At 49.6% G+C, this 18119-nt stretch overlaps 1 protein-coding gene across 8 annotated transcripts in view; it reads right to left on the minus strand.

Moving 5' to 3' along the window:
* Positions 1-16781, minus strand: part of Atp2b4 (ATPase plasma membrane Ca2+ transporting 4) — a 99233-nt gene extending 82452 nt beyond the window's left edge. For 7 of the 8 annotated variants that reach the window (XM_039090642.2, XM_039090644.2, XM_039090640.2 and 4 more), the window contains exon 1: positions 16337-16781. The gene's annotated coding sequence lies outside the window, so the exon portion shown is untranslated. The remainder of the gene's footprint in view (positions 1-16336) is intronic. The other variant, XM_039090641.2, reaches the window with a different exon arrangement.
* Between the last annotated feature and the right edge of the window lie 1338 nt (positions 16782-18119).

Genomic DNA, 18119 nt, shown 5'->3' on the forward strand with positions numbered 1-18119 from the left:
CTCAGATCCACCTCATCTATCCAGGATTCCCATTGCTTAAGCAACGAGAAAATCCTGGCGTTGGCACCTACGCCAGGCAAATGGCAGAGCTCCTAGGCCACACCTAGAAGTGCTTTGCTGGAGAGCTGTGTGAGGGTGGGGGACAGTTATTGGGAGATCATGGACTATGACAGATGCCTGGATAGATGAAGGGAGAAATCAAGGGACAGAAACAGGGTTTCTCAGCCTTACACAGGGGTCACGGATACCCTGCAGATCAGATATTTACATTAAGATTCATAGCAGTGGCAAAATTACAGTTATGAAGTAGCAGTGAAATAGCAAATTATGCTTGGGGGTCACCAGAGCATGAAGAACTGTATAAAAGGGTCAAAGGGTCAGGAAGGTTGAGAACCACTGGGATAGAAGAAGGAGAACCTACTATTGGCCACTCATTAATTGGTACTTGGTCACAGAACCGGCCAAACACATGTGAGCCCGGTTCTACCTGACCCCCTAACCCTGTGCTCTGCTGTAGCCATCATCTGCCAGGATCAAGACAGCCTGGTGATCAGGGACACAGGAAACCGCTGTGGAGAAAGAAAGGCACTGAAGGGACTGAAAGATTTGGTCAACTCTGGCCTTTGGGCTGGAAACCCAGTAGAAATTAGCATTCTTCCCCTGTCCACACAGGACCTCTGTATCCTATTTCCTAGTCCCAGTAAAATGGATTTTTCAATGTTAGGGGAAATCTCCCGTCACTGGTTTTCCTCCTATGGCTAACAGCGTAGGTCCGATGCGTAAAACAGGAAACAAATCTAAGGCACACACTCCTCTAGTCTTTTCCACATTAAGACATGGTTCCTAACATTTCCCCATAAAAGTTGGCGCCAGAAGCACCCCTCAGGACAGCTCCACTTATTTCCACTCCCCAAAGCTTAAAACATAACTCACTTCCTTTAGGTCTTGGGGATTCAGAGGTCGAAAGTTTCCCAAGTGAAAGCTACCGGTTTCCCCTCCCCTGAACCTGTATTTTTTTTTTCTTTCTCCATTTTCACCATGTTGTGGATAGATAAAACCCAGGCTTTCAGGAGAGCTAGGCCAGTGTCCTATCCCAGAGCTACATTGTGAACACTTGCCACAGAAGACATCACTGAACCAAAATGACTAAGGTCTGTGTCCTAATGGAACACACACCCCAGGAGAATCAGGACTGAGGCTGTACCTTAGGGAGATGTAGCACTTGCCTGCTGCGGGCAAGACCTTAGGTTCAATGCCCAGAATCAGGGTGGAGAAAAACACAACACTCCAGGAGAATCGGACTCAAGTACCTTTGTTCAGAGGTAGCCCTGAGTAGAAAGGGCACAGGTTTATATGTTGGGCAGACCCTGGTCAAAGATCAGCACCAGTGTTAACCAGCCAGATGGCCTCTGGGAAGGCAAGACTGGGTTTCTATGCCTGATTGGGCCACGGTTAATGGGAAGATCTCAGAGCTCAGCTGGAGCCTTTGGCATTTGGACGGAGAGCCTGAGCTAATTTATTTAGAGATCTGGACTGAGCCTGCTGCTTAAGCTGTGTGCATGTGCACAAGGGAGGGGGGTGACCTGCTGTGAAAGGAGTTCTCCAAGGCCCAGGGAGAAGGCCCAGCCCTACCAGGGTTACCCTCCCACACCCAAGTTCTGCAATATTTCCCCGTAACCCTTTAATAAGGCCCCATCTATTCTTTTTCTTCCTGCTCTTTTTGAGTGAGCGTCTGTTCCCACAAACCAGATGCTGGAAGTCAAATCCTATACCTGTCTCAGAAGGTGGTTGTTGTGACATAATCTGAAAGCAGCTGGCGCTTACTCGACATTCAGTAGATGCACGGAGCCTCTCTGTGCCCCCATCTTCTAGTCAGTCACTCGGCAATAGAAAGAGGAAGCCCTGAAATAGCTTAGACGAAAGTTGCTTCTCAGCCTTTTGTTTTGGAAATATCTTCATTAATCTGTAAAATGAAGACTCCTAACATTGATCGATTGGTAAGATGGGGGGTGGGGGGGATGTTGAATGAGATGCTCCAAGTTAGAGATTGAACACATGGTTAACAAATTAGCTTGGATCGTTGTACCCACTGTTGGTGTTAAGATGCAACCGATGTTGCTGTGGGTTTTGTCTAGGTGAGGGGACTTGATGACAGTATTACAAGAAGGGGGCTTGAGGGCTGGGGGGTAGGGAGGAGAGCTGGGCAGTGGAAAGAAGGGAGTGAAATGGAGAGGGAGGAGCACAGAGGAACACAGAGGAGCACGGAGGAGCACAGGAGAACATGGAGGAGTACGGAGGAGCACTTAAGAAAGTCCCCCAGACACCCAGCACTCTCACATTTGCACAGTGTTCTTTGCCACACCTAACACAGCTGTCACAACACTGCAGGGAACATGAGGAAAGGTGGCATATAGGTTTTCTAGAGGCCCTGTAAGTGTGTGTAGAGCATGCACCATCTGAAGCTGAGACTGCCCCCTCTGCAAGGAGGGTGGAGAGACTGAAGTGCAGAGGGAGGACTGGAAAAGAAACAGGGGGTATTGCTTTATTCCTAGGTACCATTTGGATCCCGTCTGGGTGTCCCAGAGATGTAGTAGCTTTGCCACCATCTAAGCAGAGGGCTCTGGATGCACTCAGACATGGTTAAATCAAAAAGCTTCTATGAGCTTTGGGTCAGCCGACCTGGGCTCTTCCTGTATCCTAGATACCGCTTTCCTACCGGCAACATAGTAACCAGTATATAGCTTGCACTCACTTCCTGTTTGTTCAATGAATGAATACACAGGAAAGCAAATGAATGACAGATTGGTTCCATCTACAAAACCAGGTTCGCTGTCATGTTACTGTGACCCCCTCCCCCTCAAGTCAAGGGTCACAGTCTAATCTGGCTTACTCAGCTGCCCCGGAAGAAGTAGAGATCCCATAGCTTCCTTTCTGTATTTCCTCTAACCTTTCTGGGAGCCTGCCCCAAGGAAAAGGCAGGCCCAGGGATACCCTGGCTGGAGAAGGAAGACTCTGCCCATCCCCTGCCATGACGTCTGCATCCTCTCAAGATCGCCCTGCCCCTTCTAGCGCAAGGCCCCACTACATGCAGAGCTGTGAAGAGAGCCTGGCTCCATTAGAGGCAGTGTGGATGAGGGTGGTGCTCCCAAGAGCACGGTTCTGCATTTTCTCTAGTGCTAATGACCCTGACTATCAATAGCACAGTGGCTTCACGGTTGCTAGCCTCTTTCATCCAAAGTGCTCCTAACGCACGACCTCGAGGTGAGGCACGCCATCCTCTAGCTTACTGGAATGGCTCTCTGTTATAAGAGGAGAGACCCTGGGACCCGGGAGGTTCAGTGATGAGCAGTGTCACCCAGTGATGACGCGATGGGGGTGGTGAATACTCAGCGGCAGACTTGGGAGGTAAAGAACTGCATTTTGGCCCTGGCTTTGCCTCAAGCGAGAGCCAGGCATCCTTGGCTAAGTCTCTGGGTTGTACTTTCTCCTTTGACAAAGAGGGGAAATGGACTATGTCCCTAACTTCATCTACCTCACAGCCTCACTGGCTCAACAACCAGGCCGCTTCCCAGTCCCAAGCCAGTGACTCATCTCTCTGTACAAGGTCAGACAGCTCCTGGAAGAGGGGGTGCCAGCTGTGTCCGTCCTAGCATCCTAACAGATGTCCTATGAGTGTTCCCCACCAAGAAGACTGTGGTACAGACAGCAGGGGGGACACATCAAAACCATTCTAATGGTCCCCAGCACTGGGAAGCAGGTAGACAGCAGCTGCTGCTGAGGCCAGATGCCATCCTGTCTGTGACACTGGTGGTGGCTCCGACGAGGCTGGCGGTGTGCCAGCGGGCGGGCACAGACAGCCTCCCTCACCTGCAGAAACATCTGACTCTCTGGCTTTCAGTATCTGCAGTCAGGACTTAGCTACACAGACCTTCCTCCAGCTACACCCTGCCTCCCTCTGCCCGACTCCTACACAGTCCGTTCTACACGCTCAGATCCTGTCTGGCGAATGCCTCCTGCAAGAATTATTTTCAGTTGAGACAGGCTTGGTGGCACAGGCCTGTGGTCCCAGCTACTTCCTAGGCTTGGGCAGCAAGACTGAGGCAGGGGGACAGAGAGCTCTGGTGGTAGCATGCTTGCTGAGGCCCTTCTAGTATCACAAAATAAATAATTATTCAGGCATGGCGGCAAACACCTTTAATACTAGCGTGTGGGAGGCAGAGGTTAGGAGGATAGTTGTGAGTTCTTAGCCAATCTGGGCTACAAAGTAAGTCCCAGTCTAGCCAGGGCCCTGTAACTGTGTCCTTCTCTCTGCCATGGGAAAGGGCAAAGAGTAGCTTGTTTCTGTTTTCCTAGAAGTCCCTTCCATCCTCACATGTCAAGCAGGCTACTAGGGACACAGGGACCGTCTGCGAAGGTGGGTGGCAATTTTTCTTCTCCATGGGCAGCTATTTTGGCCAGTTCCAGGAAGGCTAATGTAAGGGTGTCAATAGACGTTTGGACAAAGACTTGGCCAACACAAGTATCACCTCCAGAGCCAAAAGATCTGAACTGAGAAGAGAAGGCAGGCCGGTCTAGCTAGCGGCAGCTTACCCAGTATTTTTGAACCTCGCTAGCCCACAGCATAACTATATGACCCCTGATTTCCAACGTTCGACACTGATATTTAGGATGAATGATAGGAAACTACCTTCTGGAGGTCAAAGTGGTTGCATATTGGTAATTTCCTATGGTTCAACCGAAAGGGTCTCTTGGGATTTGTGGTCTCTTGAAGACAGTAAGTCCCTGAAGACTTGGATTTCTCTGCTTCTAATCAGTACTGATATTTCTTGACAGTACAATTATGGCTGGGTGTGGTGGTTTGGATGAGAATGACACCACAGGCTTATATATGTGAACGCTTAGTCACCAGGGGGTGGAACTCTTGGATAGGCCTAGAAGAAATAGAAGTGTGGCCTTGTTGGAAGATTTGTGTCATTGGGGGTGGGCTTTGAGGTTTCAAAAGCCCATGATAGGCCTATTTCTCTGTCTCTCTTTGCCTGAGGATCAGAATGTAGCTCTCAGTCACTGACTAGCACCACATTATCTTGCTATGCTCCCTGGCATGATGATAATGGACTAAGCCTATGAAACTGTGAGCAAGCTCCCAGCGAAATGCTTTCCTTTGTAAGAGTTGCCTTGGCCATGGTGTCTCTTCACAGCAATGGAACAGTGACCAAGGCACTGGGAGGTATCAATACTAAGTACTTGCTAACTGAAGTCCTGGAGGTGGGGAACCTACAACCTGTCTTTATTTCTAACTCCAAGGGTGGTTGTGAGAAGGCAGAGTCTGCCTGGCTTTACTTCTTGTCGCCTCAAGTAGGTGATGGGATTTAGCCGCAGGCTGTAGCATCTAGCTTCTGAAAGTCTACATTTGGTTTCTCGGTCCAGTGAGGGGGATGAAGGCTCAGGGAGATAGCTGCCTCACTTAAGGTCATACAGACAGCACGAGATTACTAGACCTCTGACTCCTAACTCTGAGCTCCTCCGGCGGGCTCAATGGCTCCAAGAACAAACCCCTCCCTGTCTGCCCATTTTCAGCATCCCATCCCAGCTCCTTCTCCCTCAGGCTCCTAAAAAGACAGAAGAGGAGTTGACAGTAGGATCATATACGAGGAGAGCCCTGAGTCACACTGGGCCTAGCCCAAGGTTTCCAGGAAGAGAGAGATGAGCAGCCCCAGAAACCGTGTCTCTCCAGAGCCAGGGCCAGGGCCAGGCTGGAGAGGTGGGGGTGGCCACACTGTGGTTTGGGCCATTGCCAGTGAAACCAGGTATACTGTCCCCAGCAAGGAAACATCTGGAAGACCCTGCTTAGTGTTTAGGGTTCCACTGCTGTGAAGGGACAACATGATCAAGGCAGCTCTCATAAAGCTCTTATAAAGGAAAACATTTCTTTGGGGCTAGCTTACAGTTTCAGAGATCCAGTCCATTCTCAAGGTGGGAAGCATGGCGTGATGCAGGCAGACACGGTGCTGAAGGAGCCAAGAGTTTTACATCTTGATCCACAGGCAGCAAGTTCTAATTCCACACTGGACAGAGCTTGAGCGTGTGTGTGTGTGTGTGTGTGTGTGTGTGTGTGTGTGTGTGTGTGTGTGTGTGTGTGTGTCTAATCTCAAAGTCCGCCTCCACAGTGACACACTTCCTCCACCAAGGCCATACTTCCTAACAGTGCCACTCCCTATGGGTCAAGCATTCACACACATGAACCTATGGGGGCCATACCCATTCCAATCACCACATTTAGGTTAGTCACCAAGGCTCCGAGAAGGCAGGACAGGTTCCCTCAGAATCACCTTAGTAGAGGATGTGAAGGGGTCAGAAGAGGTCAGCAACAACTTTGGGCTGTAGGCATATTCCTCTTCTTACAACCTGGGACCTCTTCACATGGTGAAGCCCCTAGTCCCTAGGCTTTCTCTAGGCCGAGGCATGGTGTCATCAGGCCTCCTGCACATTGCTCAGTCTACTAGCCTACTCACTGGACAGAGAAGCGAGAGGGAGGGTCTAAGGGAAGTGACTGTGTGGGAAGACCCCTCTGGTTGCTTAGGGAAGATGGAGGAAGGAGTCTAGGACTCTAGGAACCCTTTCTGGGATTCAGGTCTCACCCTATCTTAGACTGTTACATATATCAAACATGAAATGTTGAAGGAGGAGGAAGAGGAGGAGGTAGAAGAGGAGGAAGAGGAGGTGGTGGTAGTGAAGGAGGAGGAGGAAGAAGAGGAAGGAGACAAACAAACCACAAGTCATACAAAAGCCAACTACACACTCTTCGTTTGGTGTCATCAATTGTTCTTGTCCTGTTTTCTTGTAGGAGTGAGGGTGGACTGAAGGACTCTGCATGCCCTAAGGAAGGCACTTTACCAACCTTTATCATTGTCTTCTCCTTCGGGTGTGTGTGCACGTGCGCACACACATTTTTGCTGAACTGCTTGAAAATGACTTAAAACCACTATGCCTTAAATATTTTTGCATAAAAAGGATACTATGGCATAAAGCCATATGGCCACTTTTACATCTAAAAAAATGTAATAGTAATTGCATATCACTTAATATCCAGACTAAAATATTCTCAATTGTCCCAGAATGGCTTTTGCAATACATTCCCCCCACCCTATACAATTAAAATTTATACACTGGGGCTGGAGACGTGGCTCAACGGTTAAGAACACGGGGTGCTCTTGCAGAAGACCTGAGCTGGATTCCCGACACCCACACAGTGGCTCACAGCTCCCTGTAACTCTGGATTTAGGGGATTGGGTTCCCTCTTCTGACCTCCACAGGAACCAGGCACACGCATGATATACATGCAAGGCAAAACATTCATCCCTTTAACGTGAATAAAGATATAAAATTAATAAAAAACAATTTATACATTGGGCCAGTGAGATGGCTCAGAGGGTAAGGGTACTTGCCCCCAAAGGACCAGAGTCTGATCCCTGGTACCCACATGGTATAACGAGAGAAACAACTCCCACAGTTTGTCCTCCAACCTCCACACATGCCAGGAGTACACACTTCAGAACACGCATACACAGAGATTCTAAATTTTAAAAATGTAAAAAACAGATTGAAGCCCTTACATTATTTATGGCTTGACTGTCTCTTTAGTTTCTTATTTTAAAAGATTTGCGGTTTTTTTTAATTATTATTTTTGTGTATGTGTGTGTATGTATGTATGTATGTATGTATGTATGTATGTATGTATGTATGTATGTGTGAGATCTTGTGTGCCATGGAGGCCAGGAGGTGTTACCTTGGTGCTGAGGTTACAGGAGGTTGTAAGACGTCTGAACGGGTGTTGGGAACTGAACTTGGGTCCTTTACGGGGGCAGAGAGAAGCACTTGGAACCAATTAGCCAGATCTCCGGCTTTTCTTTTGTTTCTTTTAATGGAAAGTGGGTTTTACCTTCATCCTTTCCAACCCTGCAGCAACAATGTTCTTTTCGATTACTTCCTTATTTTTTGTGCGTGGGTGTGCATCTGTGGCTGTCGGGACAACTTCGAGAAGTGGTTCTCTTCTCCCACCTATTTGGTCGCAGGCACCCTTTCCTCATAGGCCATCTTGTTGGCCCCCAACTCCCAATTATTATGTTTTAATGACTTTCCTCCTTCCTTCCCTCCCTCCCTCTGTCTCTCTCCCTCTCCCTCTCTTTCTTTCAAGCCCTGGCTGCTCTTTAGCATGTCCCCCCCTTTAGATGTCTAGTCATCTCTTTGAAACTAGATCTGGCTAAGCAGTTTTGACTAGACCACAGGCTGTGGGAGAAATTCCTCTTGGGGAAGCTTTCCCTTTGGCAGGAGGGGGTTCCCACCACGGAGAATGCTTGATTCCTTACTAAGGTGACCTGTGTGGTCTTGCTAAAGACATTTCCTCCCCTCAGGTGAAGAGCAAGGAGTCTGCGAGAAGATCTGCTGTGTTCTGTATGGACAGAACGCTTTTGTGTCTGGCCCTCCAAATTCATAGCAGTCAAATCCTCAGAGTGCTGGGATGAGACATCAGGAGGGCGGGAGCCTGGTGAATAGGGTTAGTGTCTGCCTAAGAGACACAGGAGAACCCTGCAGTCTCTGTCCTCACCCCTCTTCTGAGGACCGAGAAGAAAATGGCTTAATCAGGAAGCGGCCCTTGTCTGACTCCAGGTTTGCCGGTGCCTGATCTTAGACTTCTGACTTTCAGAAATGTGAAAAAAAGCAACTTCTGTTAAGCCAGACACTCTGCAAGGCATGCTGGGACCAACCTTTTATCTCATAGTACGCGCCCCTCCCTGCTTAATAATTTTATCATCTACTAATGAGCCTGCTCTGAATCAGCTTATTGTTGGGGAAAAATGCTGAAGGAAAGGGCAGGTTGGGAGCTCTTGGCCAAGAGATACAAAGTGAGAAGAAATAAATCTTTGTTATCTGCTGTCTAGCATGGAGACTGCAGCTGATGGTAAGGTAGGTTTCACAACTGCTAAGAGAATAGTTTAAGTGCTCACGCCTCGACATGGAAAAGGTAAGAATGTGCTCCTAGATATGTTAACCACTGTCGCTTACTCATTCCATAGTATATATCAACACATCACATCGTGTATTCCATATATACTTACTTTCCAATAAAAAATCCAACCCAAGGGCGGGCATGGTGGCACAGACTTTTAATCCTAGCACTCAGGAAGCAGAGGCAGGTAGATTTCTGTGAATTCGAGGTCTACATAGTCAGCTTCAAACTAGCTAGGGCTACAAAGTGAGACCTTACCTCAAAAAAAAAAAAAAAAAAAAAAACAAGACAAACAAAAATCAACAACAAAAACAAAACGAAACAAAAAGACCCAAATGTGAGCAATTTTTAGTTGGAACCTTACTATTCTGCACAGACTGGCCATGAACTTACTACCTGCCATGGTCTGAATAAGAATGGCCTCTACAGAGCCATGTGTTTGAATACTGGGTCACCAGGGACCAAGGGTCACTATTAGAAGGTGTGGCCTTGTTGGAAAAAGTACGTCACTGGGGGCTGGGCTTTGAGGTCTCAGAGGCTTAAGCCAGGCCCAGTGCAGCTGTCTCTTCCTGCTGTCTGTTGACCAGATGTAGAACTCTCAGGTCCTTGTCCAGCACCATGTCTGCTGCACGCGGCCATGCTTCCCGCCATGACAGTAGTGGACGGAACCTCTGAGCTGTAAGCCAGCCCCAGTTAAATGCTCTCCTCTATGAGAGTTGCTGTGGCCCTGGTGTCTCTTCACAGCAGTAGAAACCCTACGTAAGACCCTACCCTACTGTGCCTCAAGTAATTGAGATTGTAGACGCCGGCTACCATGTCCAGCTAAATAATAAATAAGCTTTAAAAAGTAAGTTTATTCATTGAGCCATAAAGGGGTCAAACCAGGGCCTGACTGGTATATCCTAGGCAAGTACTCATCATTAAGGTAAATTCCAACTTTTTTTTTTTAACATTTTTATTTGGAGACAAGGCCTTTGGCCTTCTACTTGTGATCCTCCTGCCTCAGCCTCCTAGGCAGTCACCACGCCATGTTAAACTGAAAGGTAAAGATCACTTCTTCCGTGTCTGGTTAGCTTGCATTTCTGTGAAGAGTTTCCACTTCCTACCCTTCCTGGCTGCTTCAGCTGTTAGACGGGACTCATGAAGCCCCTTTTTATCACAGGTTACTTCTCTTGTGTTGTTTCTCAGTGTCTCACATCCACTGCGAATGCCCCTGTACACAGGCTCCTGTGTTCTTCGACACAAGTGTGCTCCGGTTTCCCGGCACAATGCAGTTCACCGTCCTTGTCCAGTCTCAGACCTGATAACAGTCACGTGACATTGGCTTCTAATATAGGAAGTGGCACCTGGAAATAACAATCCAGGGGCTGAGGAGGTGGCTCAGCAGGTGAGGGCGCTGGCCCTGCAAGACTGGCAGGTTGACTCTCATCCTTGGACTCTACAGGGTTGTTCCCCAACCACTCCCTCAAGTATGCGCCCTCTGCACACACATCTTGCACACACACACATGCATGCAATGAAAATAAACAAGTAAGTAAAAAACCCAGGCACTGGATGCCGTTTCGCTTCTTTTTTTTTTTTTTTTTGGTTCTTTTTTTCGGAGCTGGGGACCGAACCCAGGGCCTTGTGCTTCCTAGGTAAGCGCTCTACCGTTTCGCTTCTAAATGCAGACAAAGAAGCAAAGAATCCTGTGCTTCCCTCTCCATCTACGTTCTTCTCTGCCTCTTCCCATACTCAGACCCTGCCTTTTAGACCTCTGAGTTCCCGAGCATAGATACTCATCTGCCCTGTAGTTTTCTATTCAGGACGACAATGCTAGGGACAGTAGCGTACCTGCGACGCACAGTCCAAGGTTTCTCTCAATCCTTAGATCAGATATTCTACCAAGAGTGCACAATCAGAGCAGTAAGACTGAAAAGTATTTGAATTAGCCAGATGTAGTGGCACAGGGCTCGGGAGGGTGAGGCAGGAGGATTACTACAGGTTTAAGGCCAGCCTAACCTTGTCTCAAAAAAAAAAAAACCTTAAAAATCTTGTTTAAATTAATTCTTTGTAATGAAATGATTACTCATTAGTCAGTGTTTCTGTTGTAGTCAGGTTTGGGGTTGTTTAAATCTAATTTAACTGTTGAAATATGTAAGTATTTTAGTCAAAACTGTCTGAAAAACCATAACCAAAGACGTCTCAATCCCATCCTGACGCCTCAACTGCCTCCTATAGGAAACCATTTTCTTTTTTCTTTTTTTTTCTTTTTTTCAGAGCTGGGGACCGAACCCAGGGCCTTGCGCTTGCTAGGCAAGCGCTCTACCACTGAGCTAAATCCCCCACCCCCATTTTATTATTTCTGATTTATTATTTGAGTGTGCATATGTGCGTGTGTGCATACACACACACACACACACACACACACACACACACACACACACACACACACCTTTCTCTTTTTGAGACAAGGCTTTCCTATGTATCCCAGGATAGCCTCTAATTCACAGCACTTCTGCCTTAAGCTTGCAGGTGCTGGGACTGTAGGCGTACACCACCATATCCAGCTTGGGCAGAAAGATGGTTTCCGGAGGTTTCGATTACAAATGCACCTGGACTTGCTGCACACACACCGTCCCTTACTTGTGGGCATGCATCTTTGGGATAAAGACTAGGACTGCTGTGTGAATGCGAATGTCGCCTGTTGGATACTGCCAGCATCCTCTGTAGGAGACTACTGCTTTGCACTCCCGACACAGAGTCTACAAGCTAGCCAGACCTCATAGTGAGTGCCCTGAGCTGAGCACTGTGAACCCAGCCAGAGTCCAGCAGTAAGCACACCAGCTCAGCCCCAGGGCATGCCCTGGATGATGGCAGGAAGGCAGGAAGAAGGTGGTCGTTCCAATCATTTTTCCGAACTGAATGAAACTTGCCCAAATTCTTGTGTGAAACTTGGTAAACCAGGAGAAAAGGGGGGAGTGAGAGAGCTGAGGAAGCCAGGTCCTTGGTTCTCAACCCTGTTTCTCTCAGTTCTCTCTCCCTGCTCCACACTGACCAACAGACGCTTCTCTGAGCAGAAGCTGTTGGCTCTGACTCCAAGTAGGTCCATTCCTGTTTGTACATGTGCAAAGGAAATAAGTCAGTGGAACAAGAGCAGCTCATGGTAGGAAAAGAGGAGACAAAGAGATTCTGGGAGAGGAAACAGAGTACAAGACATTCCTCACAGCTCTCCTGGACTCTAACCCCAGGGTACGCTCACTTGTATACCCCACGGGAAAGGGGAAACGATTTAGTCACTATGGAAAAAAATCATGCAGGTTCCTCAAAATAGTAAAAACAGAGCTGGAGTTGAGCGCCTGCTTGGCACGCAAGAGGCCCTAGATCCGATTCCCAGCACACACAAACAGAATTAAAAATGGAGCTGCCCACCGGTCCAGCAATCCCACTGGTAAGCATGCATGGGAAGGAAATGAGAAGAGCACAGAGATGTCTGCCGGCTCTGCTCTGCTCTGTCTGTTGCAACACTGTTTAAAACACGGAGGAGATCAAAGCAGCCCAAGTTCCCATCAGCCCACAGACTGGTCAAGAAGATGCCCGGTGCTTTACCAAACGCACTACAGAGTTCAGCCACGAAAGAAAAGCAACCTGTCATCTTCAACAACACGGAAAGAACCGGAGGCCCCCGTGTTAAGTGAAACCAGCCAGGCACGGCATGGCAAGACAGATACAGATGACCTCATGTGGAATCTGGAAAGGCTGATTCTACAGACATGAGATGGAATGGTGGTTGCCAGGCCGGGGAGGAGGGAGGAAGACAGGATGATGGACAGCACCTAGCAGGAGTTAGAGGGGAGTAATACGCTCTGTTCCGTCTGAATGATATGACTGGAGGAAGTGACAGCATGATGCTCACTTCAAACAAGCTGCACGGAATCACCTTTGAATTGTTTCTCTTTTAACCATAAGGGAATGATGAATATTCTAGATTTGAATAGAACAGTATATAGTAAATGTGCATATCGAATCGTGGAGCCTATAAATACGTATGGTTCTGTGTCAATTTAAAACAGCGAGTAGTATATCATCTATTTTCTGGAGGGGAAAAAAACCTGGAGAAAGGCTGTTAGCCCAGTAAGAACGCACCTAGAGGGTGCCTGCCTCACCCCACCCTCTTCACTTCACCCCTAATTTCCTCCCCGCAAGGAGAATGAAAAAGCAGGCAATGGGCTGGGTGGGCAGCGTCTCTGGGAGGCACTTGCAGGGAGGGAACACAGATGGCCTGGCAGATACCCTTCCAGGAAAGGGCAGGCTCAGGGTGGGGCCCGTTACCTGTAAGATAGCATCAAGAATGTTTCCCGGGATCCTAGGCGCCCCAAATAAACATACCCCTCATCTCCTCTCAAGGTTCAGTAGATCTTAATGTGGGGCTGGTTTTGGGCTGGGGCCTAGAACACTGAATAAAGAGCAAAGGACCATGGGTACCAAGAGGAGTCAACTGTAGTCTCGGCTGGCAGTCTGAGCTGCTGATAGGCTAGACTGGGAAAGTACAGCAGGGCGGCCTGTGTCCCCTTTCCTCTCCAGATCCCAGAGTGTGATGTAAGTAAGACCCCCTGCTCTCCCTGCTCAGGGACCTTACTCCTCCCACCTTGGACCTTAGGTAGATTCTGACTATTCTAGTTCCCTGCCCACCCCACCCCCAGCACCCTCTTTCTGATTCTCTTCAGACATCAAAGACCATAGCTGTGTGACAAACTGACTCAGCCACTCCCTCCCACTGTCTCTGTGTGAGCAGGGTTCCCAGAGCAAGGAGAAGCCATAGAACAGAGGCCAAACTAGGGGCCCTTTCCTGTAACTCCTCATGCAATTGATTCCCCAGTGCTATTCTCCACACCCTTGGGACTAGAAAGATGGACCTGAAGACAAGGTCTCTTCCCTGGAAGCCTCTCCTGACCTGAGTGTGGGTCTCCCGGACCCCCATGGTATAGGGAGAGAACACATTGTCCTCTGACCTCCAGATGCACCCCCCCAGATGGTTTTTAAGAAATTAAGCTGCCCTTTCTTCTAACAAGTGTGACTGAGTGCCTCCGTGCGTGTGTCTCAGTACTGTGCTAGAAGCTGAGGATGTGAGGGGTGAGGCAAGCTAAGCTCCTTCATCTTGACCTTGGATCCAGGGACACAGAGATAGAAAATAGAAGGGGAAGGGAATGAGGCACCAGCAGGGACTGGAAGGCAAGAAGCCTCTACTCCTTCTAAGCCCTTTCTCCTGAGTGCACAGACGACCTCGGGCAGAGCCAGCCAGGAGGGTGGAGCAAGCTGCTGACAGGCTGACAATAGGGCGGGTCACAGAGGCAGCTAGAGGGGAGGGGGCCCAGATTCTGCTGCAGTGTTCCCAGTCCCTCGGGCTGCACAGCTGGGAGAGGTGGGGGCACAGCTGGGCTGAAAAGCACTCGCTCCAGCTGCCCAAGACGCAGGACTCAAGACCACTACAGCAGGCACCCTAGTGCACTAGCGCCTAGCGCAGGAACCTCAGGCAGCAGCCATCCTTGTCTACCAGTATCTGCCCCCCAGGATTCCCTCCTCCCGTTCTTATAGAATAAGAACATCAAGTCTTCCTGGGGTCAAAATACCGGTAGGGTAGAGAGGTACAGTCTGAGCCATCTCCAAGCACTCCAAGAGAAGGCGTCGTAGTACTCTGGCAGCTTTCCTGATTACCTTTTAGACTCTCCTAGCCTGTCTCTTTCCCAGGGTCGCAGCAAGCCTTTTCCCCATAACCCAGATAGGTAGATAGCTTAGCTAGCCTGCCCGGTTCATGGGGTCCTCTTCTGAAATTCCCCTCTCCCTTAGTCCCCTTCCCACGCTGATCCCAGCCTGGAACCACCCTGGTTTCCTTTCCAGATAAGGAGGACCTAAAGCAAGGGGGCTACTGGAAAGGGTCTCTAGTTAGAGCCAGGAATAGGGGAACTCATGGGGGTGGGGGAGCAGGTGGATCTGCAGACACCCCAACTGAGGAGGAGAGAGATGATCTGCAGAATTGGGATTTGTTTTCCCTCCTCTCGGCCTTCCCCTTGCCTCTCTTGGTATCGGTGGGCACAGCCACTGCCTGATTCTCCATCTGACAAGGAACCCACCCAACCTGGCCAGCAGATGCTGGCATGGGGTCTAGAGGGACTGTGTGTGAGTCCTGCAGGAGTGTCCAGGGCAGAGGTGGCTCTAGCCAGGAGAGCTTGTCTCTGCTCCCAGGATTGGGGGCGGGGGAGGGTTCCTTCCAACTCTCCCACTCAGTTGGAAAAAAGCAAGTTGGCACTCCTCTTTCTTTGGTGGACTAGAGTGCAGGGCTCAACTCATCTCAGGGAAAGATGTCAAGTGGCCCCAGGTCCATGACAGGGAGAGAGGAAAGGGTAGGAGGCAATCGCAGCTTCAATGTTGACCTCTTAAGCGATCTGTTCAAGGACCCTCTTAAGGGCCAGAGGCCCATGCCAGCCTGCCCCACGGCCTGGGGCTTGGAACTGAAAACTTTTCAAGTCCCTTCTCCTGCATTCCCTCATAGACGCAGAGATGCGTGGGGCGGTGCCCTCAGAGACACTCATACAGTTGGTTCTGGACGCTTACACTCACTCAAACAACAGCAGTGCGAGGGAACTCCCAGCTTTTTCCACAGCTAATTATAGACGTCAAAGTCTGAGGATGTTTTGTAAGCCTCAGAGAGAAACTGCTGAGGTTTCCATGCAAAGCCAAAGAAATTTAATTTGTGTACCAACTTCTCCTAACCCATCTCCACCTTATGGCCCCAGTGTGCCCCCTCCCTGGCCTTAAGGCCTTTCTTCCCGCTGAAGATTTATTTGGTTCTATCGCTCCCCCAACCCCCCACCCCGGCTGTCTTTGGGGCTTTCGAGAAAGGGAACAGACGCGGAAAATATTTTTTTTTCCGCAACAGTTTTCCATTCTGCGGCTGGTTCCCAAACCAAGGGGGAGGGGGAGGGCAGGAGCGCGCGCGGTTTCGGGGCGGGGGGGGGGGGTCGGCTGGAATAAATACTTCTTCCAAGAGCTTAATTTGGGGGCGAAATAGGCAGTCCCTCCATTTCCCCCACCCATCCCACGATCGAGAGGAAAACGCAAAGGAATCACTTGTTTGATTATGTGATTCTTCAGAACCCAGGGAAGAAATAATATTGTTGAAGAAATCATTCTCATTCTCCCTCCACACACACCTCTCTCTCCCATCCCGACATCCCACCCCTCCCAGAATTTGCTAGCAGGAGGAAAATCGGGATCTTTGAGAAGCCATTCAGAGGAAAGAAAGAAACAAAGTTTGCAAACCCCGAGTCAATTCATTCTCTGCAAGCCTACCTCTCTTTCTAGCAAAGATCCAGGTGTCTCCGAGCGGGACCGTCCCTGCGCGTTTCCATGGACCGACCGAGTAGGGTGGGGTGACCACCCACCGCTCTCCCCACTGTGGCAAACCACCTAGTGATGCTGGCTTTGCGCTCTGGCCTTTCAGCTACAGCCGGGGGGAGTGGGCTGGGTCTTCTTCCCCAACCCTTCCTTGCGAAGAAGGACCTTCCCTGGAAGAAAATGGGTGCAGGGAGCTGGGCGGGTGTCTGATCTCGCTGTCTTCGGAGGGATGGACCCCTAAGAAGTTCGTGCCCCCACCCCACCCCCAGCCTAGGACCGACTCAACAGCAGAGCTGTCTTAAGAAAATGCTTGTCATGGCAACAGCTCCAGCCAACTCCGGCCAGACTGGGGCTCCCCAGCTCTCCCCCAGCAGAGCGGGAGGAGAAAGGGGCGGAGCGAGAGCCAGCGGGGGTGGGGCTTGGCGAGAGGCCAGAGCATTGCTCAGCTCTTAAGGTGGCTCAAGTGCAAGGCGTGGCGGGATGATGCTACTTGGTCAGGTCTTAAGGCGGAATGGGGAAGGCTAGGGGGAATCCTCTATCTTCTTGGCTTTCATCTGCGCTGTTTCTTACTTGTTGACAGGAGCAGAGCAGGAGTGTGTGTGGGTGGAGGTGGGAGTGGATGTGGGCAGCGGTCTTCAACCGTTGCTGAGTGGAGGGGAAATAAAGGAAGTGTCTGCAAGCCTTTCGGCTTCCTGCAGCTCCTCCAGGCCTCTCAATCTCTTACTGAATTAGACCCAGGACCCAGAAACCTCAGGAAGTGTGGGCATTTGCCCTACTCACCCCGTCTGAACTGGGAGTTCACTGGCAGAGACTATTGTTCAGGGTGCCTCCTCACCCTTTCCACACACAGATCGCATCTTGCTCTCTTTTGCCTGTGTACTCAACCAAAGGCATGTCCATTGGGCACAGACCGCTACTTGCCTATGCATCGGTCACACACCCAAACTTTCACATCTACAATATTGTTTCTAGTCCTTCTGAAAGGTTCTTGTTTACTGTCCTCATTTCATGGTTGGGGAACTTAAAGACTGAGCGACTTGCCCAAGGTTATGCATCTGGTTAATGACAGCTAGGATCCAAAGGCAAGTCAGACCCATTCCAGAGCCCATGCGCTTTTCCCCCCCTGTAGCCTAGTGTGTCACACATTTCCATTTTTGACTGTATACACTGAGACATCCATACACACGTAGACATAGCCCATAAACTGTTAATCACACCCCTGTGCCACCCACCCACCAGCATTGTAAAACATTACCACCCAAAGCTTTTGCAAGGAACCTTGTGCCTTTCGAGTACAAACGTGCACCATCGGCTGGCTCGCACAACGTATCTTCATTGACTGATACATTCCCACACCCACCTCAGCAGGCATACGTGTTTGTGTATATGCTTATGAAAGGCAGGCTGACATAACCTCACAGGTTACAGTGAAGAAGGGGAGTGTCACAGCTTCAGAGCCATTCATAGAGCTTCGGAAGGACCCCCACAGCTAAGCCAGGCATGCTGGAGTACTCCTCCTAGCAATCAGAGGCTGAGGCAGGAGGATCTTCAAGAGTTTGAGGCTAGGGCTGGAGAGATGGCTCAGTGGTTAAGAGCACTGACTGCTCTTCCAGAGGTCCTGAGTTCAATTCCCTCTTCTGGTGTGTCTGAAGACAGCTACAGTGTACTCATATAAATAAAATAAATCTTTTTAAAAAAAAGAGTTTGAGGCTAGCCTGGGCTACATAATGGATGCCAG

Source organism: Rattus norvegicus, chromosome 13, assembly GCF_036323735.1.
Source record: "Rattus norvegicus strain BN/NHsdMcwi chromosome 13, GRCr8, whole genome shotgun sequence".
Taxonomy (NCBI): Eukaryota; Metazoa; Chordata; class Mammalia; order Rodentia; family Muridae; genus Rattus; species Rattus norvegicus.